The sequence below is a fragment of the Cynoglossus semilaevis genome, chromosome 18 (assembly GCF_000523025.1).
Source record: "Cynoglossus semilaevis isolate Cse_v1.0 chromosome 18, Cse_v1.0, whole genome shotgun sequence".
NCBI lineage: Eukaryota > Metazoa > Chordata > Actinopteri > Pleuronectiformes > Cynoglossidae > Cynoglossus > Cynoglossus semilaevis.
In genome coordinates, this window is record NC_024324.1 from 5533799 (window position 1) to 5542513 (window position 8715).

At 43.0% G+C, this 8715-nt stretch overlaps 1 protein-coding gene across 1 annotated transcript in view; it reads left to right on the top strand.

Moving 5' to 3' along the window:
- The first annotated feature begins 3415 nt into the window (after nucleotides 1-3415).
- The window catches only part of trps1 (trichorhinophalangeal syndrome I), a 201081-nt gene continuing 195781 nt past the window's right edge, over nucleotides 3416-8715 (top strand). Inside the window, exons 1-3 of the mRNA XM_025064881.1 lie at nucleotides 3416-3509; nucleotides 3728-3926; nucleotides 4126-4210. The gene's annotated coding sequence lies outside the window, so the exon portion shown is untranslated. The remainder of the gene's footprint in view (nucleotides 3510-3727; nucleotides 3927-4125; nucleotides 4211-8715) is intronic.

The window sequence follows — 8715 nt, forward strand, 5'->3', positions numbered from 1 at the left end:
TTGGGTTTCGGCAGTAAGAAGATTCTAGAGTTAGGAGATGTTGTCAGAGCTAAACCTCACACTTGAATAACTGTATTGTATTTCCCCCAGTGTACAAACATTGATTTATTGACAGCAACAGCTCTGTCACAGCAGGCTGCATACGTTATTTCCCCTTGTCTGTATCTGGTTGACCTGTGATGTCAAGGCCCAGACCTACGCTACTGTGGCAGTAGATGGACTCATTTTAAAGCCCTGCACATTTGGTCTAAATGCAGTCACATGAACAGTGTTTCCTGTTAAACAGTACTGCAGTTTAACAGTCGGCTATGTTTTGTACGTGATTTAGAGAATTTCAGTCTAAGAGTGTGTGTTTTTTTTTTAGTGTAGCTGCTCTTTGTTGAACCTCTTACCTGAAGAGAGTGTGTTCTGGTACCAGAGCCCACTGAGGGACTGAGAGAACTGAAGTTCTTCTTCTTTTCGCGTCCACTCACTCTCCAGACTGACTCTGCTTTTGGGAAGAAGGACCACAGTTGAAAAGTGGGAGTTTGATGCTTTCCAGATTGATCCAGAAGTGTTTCCACAGGTCAAACCACGTTCCACTGCAGCAGAGCCTTCAACACGTGCTGGAGAATGTGATTGAATACATTGATTTTAGGCCTGGTTTTCCAGTAAAACTGAGACTTTTTTTCTGGTGATTTATCTTTGCATAGAGTCAAACTGACACTGCAGTTCAGCAGACTGCCCTCTGCTGCTGAGGCATCAGGGCAAACACTGCTGCTAAATATCATAGAGACTGAAAATATTTTTAACAAGCTAAACTTGTTTGTTTATAACTTCTGTTTACTACATGACTACATTTGACCTTTAACTCCAGCTGTTGACCCTGGACTGTATGGATGATGGCTGTTTTAAGAACCACAGTCTTTGGGAACTCTTGTTCTCTCATTGTCTCTTCGTTGTAGTAGAATTTAGTTTGTCTTCATTTGTTGTTGTTGTTGTTTTGTGTTTGTTGGTGTCGAACAGTGTGTTGCTTGTTCTGAAGCCAGGAGTGTGTTATTGTCACCGCAGGCTCTCTAACAACATTTACACACACACACAGCAGGTGCAGGTGTCTACCTTGTCAAGAGTACTGAGACTGAGGCTATACCAGTGTGTATGTGTGTGTGTGTGTGTGTGTGGCTGTACACAAACACAGGTGTGTGTCCAATGATAAAGTTTATCTGCTGAAGGCAGGTTTGCTGTCAGCAACCTGCTTTGTGAAGGGAAAACGCCATAAAAAGTTTGTGCTCGTGTGTGTGTATGAGAGAGAGAGAGAGAGAGAGAGAGAGAGAGAGAGTGAGTAGAATGGCAAACATATGCACTGGTGAATCTAGCAGACATACACTGGTGTGTGCTGCTGTTTCTGTTAGTTCTTTCACTTCCATTTATCTCTAGAACGTTGGTCCAAAAACTAACCCTAACCAGTTGATAACCAGTTTTAACTAGTTCATACCCAACACTGACAGCTAGTCAAACTCTATGAAGCTATGAGGTGAGGAACACATTCATAGAGCTGCTGTTACTGGTCTGTCCTGTCAGGAATGTGTTGAATAAAAAACTGTCAAATGTAGTAAATTGATGTATTTTGATTAATCAGGATTAACTGGACTCCATGTTTTCTTTGGTTGAACAGACCTGACTCCTACCAAACAGACCTCCAGCCCAAACACAGACCCCTGGAGTGACTTATCCTGATTCACCTGAAGAATATTCCAACAGCACTAGTCTCAGGAAAGGAAGAAAGAAATAAAAGAATATTAATAAGGTGATGAAAATACAACAGCTTGGAAACAGCTTTTGTAAATGAAAATATTGTTAAAGAGCTCCATGACATTAACAACAGCACATCAGTGTTCTTGACTCATCCTCTTTCTGAAAATGTTGGCAAAACTATCTCCAAACCCTTTGTTTTCTTAGTCTGAGCATCTGCCACATGGAGCCTGGAAACGGTTTCATTAAATCCATTAGTGATGAGTAAAAGATAAGGTTAAATATCTCTATTCAACCATCTGCTGCAGATTAACCTCCGTCGTGAAGTCAAAGCTGTTTTTGTTAGTAACTGTAAACTGAAACATAACTCAGGTAAATCTCACAGCTAGAATCTCCCGTCACATGACCCCGAGGTTTGACTTGTTAGTCCAGCTCCTGATCCACAGGAAAAAAAAAACCAAAGTGCTTAATCCTTTTTGACTTGCTTGTAAACTCCTGCAGGCCCTGATGGAGAAGTGCTCTTTCCTCCACGCTGCTGCCACTACAGTGGCCGTGGGCCGTTCACAGAACCTTCGAGTTCTCCACTTCCTCAGCTGCTAAAAGAGCATGGCTTCACTGGGCAGCTCCCAGCTGTGGGTGACACACGCTGCTGCTCACCTTCTGTGGGCAGGATGATGTCGGACGACTGGTGTAGCCCTGCCTGACCCTCAGCTCCAGTCTGACATGTTGGCAGTGCACAGCATCTAGCTGTTAGCCTACTGTGGTGATTACCGTATTTTTCGCACTATAAGGCGCACCTTCAATGAATGACATATTTTAAAACTTTTTCCATATATAAGGCGCACCGCATTATAAGGCGCTACAGTAGAGGCTGTAGTTACGTTATGCAACCATTAGATGGTGCCGCGCTAAAGAGAATGTCCACAAAACAGTCAGATAGGTCAGTCAAACTTTATTAATAGATTAAAAACAAGCTTTCCACAACTCCATTCACTCCCAAAATGAATAAACAGCTGTTTTATTATTTTCTCTGAGGTACAGCATTAGCATTTTCGTGACACATCTTTAACATCTTTTAACAACAGCAAGGTATAACATTTTACTTTTCCAATAACACAATAACAATAAAGCAATAGCATAATAACTGTAACCATCTCGCTTTATTGCCACGGAAACTTTGTTTAGTCTTCTTTACCTGGCGCAGCTCATCCTCATGCTTCCTCCACTTCCGCACCATCGATTCATTAACGTTAAACTCTCTTGCTGCTGCTCTATTTCCGTGTTCTACTGCGTGACTGATCGCCTTGAGTTTAAACTCTGCGTTGTAAGCGTGTCTCTTAATAGGAGCCATTTCAGGGTCTTTACACAAACACACAAATGAAAATGATTCGCTGTTTAATATATCCCAGCATGCACCGCGCACTTCTTCTTATACGGGGGAAAATGGAGTCGGTGGCTGCTTACCTTAAGTTGCGAGACCTGTCGCGGCTCAATATTGATCCATATATAAGGCGGACCGGATTATAAGGCGCATAGACAGCTTTTGAAAAAAATTTCAGATTTTAGGTGCGCCTTATAGTGCGGAAAATACGGTACTTTTAAAACGGATGATTTCTTGCAAAGCAACCGGATGCACAGCAGATTTTAGGTGCGCCTTATAGTGCGGACTACTACTACTAGTCGATGTGATTTAGCGATGTAGCCGCAGAGTCAACGACTACGTCTTAATGAAGACCGTCAATGATAAACATGGGAGTTGCTGCTTAGCTAACCTGAAGGTGAAAAGGATTTCAGTACACACCCAGAGTTTGTTTGCTTTGTCTACACTGGCGATGGACAGTGTCTAAATGTTTGCGGATGACATTATAATCTATAGTGAGATCTGTCATGGGATGTCGTTTTCAAGACGTTGAATGTCTTAAAAAAACAGAAAGCTTAGCTGGAGATGTTAATAAAGTTTTTTTTTGGAATGACCAGGATGTAACATGTTTTATAGCAGAGACATGGACGGGACAAGACAGGACAAAGGCTGTAGGAGATGAAGCTGCCAGGTCGCAGGAAGAGAACGACCCTAGAGGAGATTCATGGATGTAGTAAAGGAGAAGGAGAGTCGGAGACCGATGATCTGACCGTGGAGGAAGGCTAAGAAGCTGGATTTTCTTTTTTCCCAAGCAGCAAATTAAAAAAAAAGAAAGGTAAATCCAATTTCTTAAATTCATTTTTAGGACATCAAAATATATAACTGGACATGTATGTCAATACTTTAAATTACTTAATGGCAAAGTCACAGAAAACATAAATAAAAATCAATTTTATCAGGTGTACTGTGGGAAAATAATCACATTTAATTTGTCCTTAAAGCATTATGTATTTACTAATAAACTCTTCCACTAGGTGGCAGCAGATGGTCATCAAACTAAAAAAGGAGCGTCTCAGAGCTGTTAAAGAAGATGTTCGTGTGTGTCTTTCTTCAATTCCTGTGAGTATATCAGGTTTGTGTTCAACTGGCCAGTGTGTATCACCAGTTGTAGGTCGATCATTATAATTTCAATACATACACTTTGGAGTTTAGAAATGTTGCTCCCTTGTCCATTCTCCACTGGGCTTTATTATCATTTACTATCATATATCTCAGGTGATTTGAAACACCCGTAGTGTGTGTAGTGTAAGAGTCCAGCCTCCGCAGCATCCAGCCAACAGTGGATGCTCAAAGTTGCAGTGCTGTGCAACAACAGCGTACCCGGGCAACAAAAATAAAGCACATCTGCATATTCATCTGCATACAGCTCCTTTTCTTTGGTCGTCAGCAGAACCAGTCGAAATCAAGCAGATGCAGTTTGTTCCTGAGGCCCAGGGTTTGAATTTAGCTCCGGATATTTATCGGTGATCCATCTTCCACGTCTCACACAATGGACTCAAATTTCAGAAAAATTAAATCTCCAAATGAAGTATGTGCAGTAGGTGGCACTGTTGCCATTTGTTATTCCCACTCCCACATGCCCGCAGACACACACGCAAACCACTCCCACATGCCCGCAGACACACACACACACACGAAGAAGCAGATTGGCAAACAACGCTGCCCAGGGCTGGAGAGATGGAGAGATGCATTCTTTCTCTCTCTCCTTCTTCCCTCCCTTCTTTTCCTCTAAGACACATGTTGTCTTCCTCTCACCGTTTTTCTTCACTCACCCTCGACTTACTCCTGTCCTCTCTTATTGTGAAAGGTCTCATTACTATTAAACCGTCCACGTAAAACACACCGTGTAAGGAAAGCTCATAATGTACATGTTTACTGTATGTGGTTGGACATCAGGGCCTCTGTGTGGACGTTTGTAGTACCTGTAGTACATGAATACATGAGCTGCAGAGACCACAGCCTCCATTTCCATTTCCATTTCCATTTCCATATGCATGCATCTGCTCACAGCTCCAAGCCTCAGAGAAGCTGCAGTCTTCCACGGTCAGCATCCGTGGAGTTTTTCCTGCTGGCGTGTTTTACTGAAGAGCTCTGGAGGAGAGGTGATTACCTCTCACTCACTGCTGCTGCCGTTTATTATGCCTGTAGGGATTTAATATGACATTTGCCTGGTCACCAAATCTCCTCCTTTGAAGGAAGGGGCTGCCTCGGAGAGGCACAATAAATCAAAAAATGTGAACTGGGCATTTGTAGTCATCTCTACTGCGCCACACAAAACACCTGAGTGAGTCTCAGCGAAGAGTGTCAGAGAGCGCCGGATGAGTTTGAACCCCAGCTCCAATTTAGCTCACGGCAAAAAACACAACCCTCTAAACTTGGTTAATAAAAGAGGAACGCTAACAGGGGACACAGAAGGGGGCGCCGGATAGCTCACCTGGCACAGCTGGAGCCCCTCAGGCTCAGGATGATCCTTTGCTGAGTTTTTGCTCTTTTTGTCTCTCACTCTATTTGTTCTCTGTCTCTGCCTCCATTTCTCTCTCTCTCTCATTCTCTCTCTCTCTCTTGTCCTTTCTCTCAGTCTTTTAAGACTTTCTGTTCTTCCTAATGAAGGCTAAAAATGCCCAGAAATGTCTGTTAAAAATGAAGAGGCAGCACACAGGAGACTGTTCTCGCTGGTAGAAAACAGCTCTGGCCACTTGTTTTAATGATCTGTGTGTATTTGGTCTGTTGTGCTGTCAAGTGACCTCTTGTGGATGTGCCACTAACGACTATTCTCTCTCAGAGGCACAAGTGTAGATATTGTGATTTTCCTTGTGGCTCTTCACAAAATCACGAGAGGCTCCAGGGATGTGACAGAAGCATCATTCTTTCTTTCCCGTCTCCTCAAACACGCACTCGTCGTGTCGGATTTTAATAGAAATGCATCCGATTGAAAACCTCCTTGAGCTACGTTACCTGCAGCATGACAATGTTATTATTTTCTCATGCGTTGATGCAGATTAGCCAAATGGAAAAATCTGTGCTACGGACATGTAATGTTGATGACGGGCATCATAGACAGAGTTGAAGACATGGTCGTTTTAGATGGACATGACATCATGTTTGTCATGTTAATGTCACCAGGCTGTTACCAAACTGTCAGGATTACATCATTATATCACCTCCTGTCATAATTTATTGACCATTTTCCTCTAAACCGGATTGTAATTTCCCAAATCTGACATCAGAAGACTACAAACGCTTAGGCTAATTGTTAGCAGACATTATAAATCAAGTAAAAAGTTGCCCACCCCTCGTACTCTTGTACGCATATGTAATTACTTCTAAAATGTAGTGTCCATTAGAAGATTGAATTTTGCGTCCAAGTATTAAAATGTGGGCTGCATCTTAGAAAAACCTGTGGTCCAAATTATGGATATGGAAATCCATGGCCCTGTTGTTTTTCTACAGAAAAGTTCACTTTAAGTTCAGGTTAAACATTAGTCAGTAATTGGATGATTATTCTTCAACTAGTCACTTCATCCAAACTGGTAAATATGAACATAGGTCTAAGACATAACTGATCTGGTAAATATGAACATAGGTCTAAAACATGGTGACAACAGTCATAAATATTCTCCATTTTGCCCATAAACCACATTTATTTAGTCTATTTCATAAATTAGCAAAACCTTTTAGATATTAATAACTATTATTATGCTCATAATTTATAAGTTGACAATCAGAAACAATACATTTAAATTTGTCTAATATTAGATGAAACCCATGCTCATCTTTTGTCTGAGTTTATCTGAAATGTGGCCCATATCCTGGGGTGCTGAATAGTGACTGTGACAGGTTAAGATTTCTGCTCAGTCTCCCTGGTTTCTTTCTAAGTATATATATATTTAAAATATATTTTATAATTACGAGTTCACCTGCAGACTTTATATTTTAGAACGACAGCTGTGGTTATTTTATGCCTGCTGAATAAAAAGCCAAAAGTCATAGAGAAATAACTCTGTTGATTAAGTTCAGTAAGTTAAAAGTAACAGCTGCATTGACAGCATTAAGGCCAAATGGTGACAACATTCAACAACAACAACAACAACAACAGCACAGACACAGACACAGACACAGATTTGACACAAAGTTGATTCAACACCTCAGAACATTTCATCCACATGAATAAGCGATTTGTTTCAGGTCTGCTGTTCTGGACGGCAGTCACGGCTCTTTTGTTTTCAAAGGTGCACATGATAAACCGGCAAATTGGTGTGTGTGAAACTTGAGAGGACACAACAATGACAGCCAGCTTTAAGTTAGAAAAACATTTAATCAGGGCGTGCAGACAGGCCTCTATTCATCATCACAATTGGAAGATTGACCTCTGTTTGTCGCCAGTGAGCCTGCGAGCGGTGCCAGGCGCACACTTGTGAAACACAACGGGGCAAAAAAACAAATTTGCTCTTCTGTGGAGCTGACAGTTAAAACACTCAGATGCTTGCCAAGAGACTTAATATTGCAGCGGGTCAATAAAAGCAAACGAGTAAATCACAAACTCGTGAACGTGCTTGGCCAAACTTTTCCAAGCCGAGCAGAGAGCGGAGCGCGCCGCGGGGGGAGGTTAAAGCGGGGACGCAGGGGAGGAAGTGAGGACAGTCGGAGGAAGAGTGTTTGCTTAGAGCAGGACAACAATGTGTCTGCACCGTGACACTCCAGACGTCACATCTGATTAAAGCCACACTGGTGGACTGCTGGCACCCACAGTGGACAGTACTGCTGCTGCTGCTGCTACAGTACTGCTGCTGCTGCTGCTGCTACAGTGCGGCTGCTACTGCTGCTGCTGCTGCTGCTGCTGCAGCTCTGGTACTGCTGCTGCTGCTGCTGCTACAGTACTGCTGCTGCTACAGTACTGCGGCTGCTACAGTACTGCTGCTGCTGCTGCTACAGCTACAGTACTGCTGCTGCTGCTGCTACTGCTGCTGCTGCTGCTGCTGCTGTCTGTGTTGCTGCCTGTGTTGCTGCCTGCGTTGCTGCCTGTGTTGTTGCTGCTGCCTGTGTTGTTGCTGCTGCTTGTGTTGTTGCTGCCTGTGTTGTTGCTGCTGCCTGTGTTGCTGCCTGTGTTGCTGCCTGCGTTGCTGCCTGTGTTGTTGCTGCTGCCTGTGTTGTTGCTGCTGCCTGGGTTGTTGTTGCCTCCTGTGTTGCTGACAGCCCTCCCTCAGACAGAGGATCTCAGTGTGATGCTGTACAGCTCCCGTCCTGCCCAACAAACCCAGGCAGTTAGGAATAAAATGTTTTGACAGATGTAACCACACTTGGGTCGCATCTGTTTAAAAGCAAGTGCATTGAAGTATCACTGAAGGAGGGTTTTCAGGTTCCTCTGCCTGGTTTTCCTCCTGGTGGAGACTTCTTATCTCCATATATAGAAAGAAATCTAATTATTTGTGATTGTGTTTGTTTTTTCAGGTTTGGCTTGGTCTCTTCACACACTGTGTATTCTTGACAGTTGTGTTGTACTTTTCATTTCTGTTTACTTGTACTGACATGCTTTACACCCCCCCCCCACGTCCTCCCCTCCTCCT